The sequence below is a fragment of the Euphorbia lathyris genome, chromosome 8, assembly GCF_963576675.1.
Source record: "Euphorbia lathyris chromosome 8, ddEupLath1.1, whole genome shotgun sequence".
In the NCBI taxonomy this organism is placed as follows: Eukaryota; Viridiplantae; Streptophyta; class Magnoliopsida; order Malpighiales; family Euphorbiaceae; genus Euphorbia; species Euphorbia lathyris.
This window is the reverse complement of record NC_088917.1, coordinates 74,980,783-74,981,566: the sequence shown is the minus strand read 5'-3', so window position 1 is coordinate 74,981,566 and position 784 is coordinate 74,980,783. Positions and strand designations below refer to the sequence as shown.

The window sequence follows — 784 nt, the reverse complement described above, 5'->3', positions numbered from 1 at the left end:
CTGAAAATATTCCAGGGAACTCTTTGGCTATTGTGCCTCTTCTTGGAGCCGGCGTCTCAACTTGCCAACATGCGCTTCGTTCAGCTAATTCTTTCATCAGATTGTATGCTTGAACTGCAGTCTTGTTGAATAGATTTCCTCCCGCTGCTGCATCCAGAAAGGCACGGCTGACAGGAGATATTCCTAAGTAGAACATGTCAACAAGCTGGTACCGCTGGTAACCATGGTGGGGGCACCGTTTTAACAACTTCTGGAACCTCTCCCAGGCTAGATGCAAGTTCTCACTGTCGGACTGCCTAAACGAGGTGATGTCGCTTCTGAATTGTGCAGTCTTTGATGGAGGGAAGTACTTTGCTAGAAATGTTGATACTGTAGTGTCCCAGTTAGTGAGAGACCCTGGCTCAATGGATTGTAGCCATTCTGCAGCTTCTTCTTTCAAAGAAAATCTAAACAGCTTCTGGAAGATCTGTTCAGATGTGACGTCTTCGCACTTGAAAGTGCTGCAGTATTCCATGAATTTGTCAAGATGTGAGTTAGGATCTTCGTAGTAATCCCCACCGAACTGTCCCGAGTTCTGGATCATCTGAATCATTGTGGGTCTGATTTCAAATGACATTGCTGTTATTGTCGGATCGAGGATGCCAGAGGTGCTTATAGGCCGCTTTGCCCTCAACAGCTCCATGACCGACGGATCTTCGGCCATTGTGTCACCCTTTTATGTCCTGCAAGAACAATACCAGCTTAAGAATCAAAATGCAATGATGAGTAATTCCCAGAACCTCGG

General features: G+C 46.2%; 1 non-coding gene across 1 annotated transcript; it reads left to right on the top strand.

Moving 5' to 3' along the window:
- Positions 1-218: 218 nt before the first annotated feature.
- Positions 219-325, top strand: LOC136204425 (small nucleolar RNA R71). The gene has a single exon (XR_010675266.1). It is a non-coding gene; the product is annotated as a small nucleolar RNA R71 (small nucleolar RNA).
- Positions 326-784: the final 459 nt, after the last annotated feature.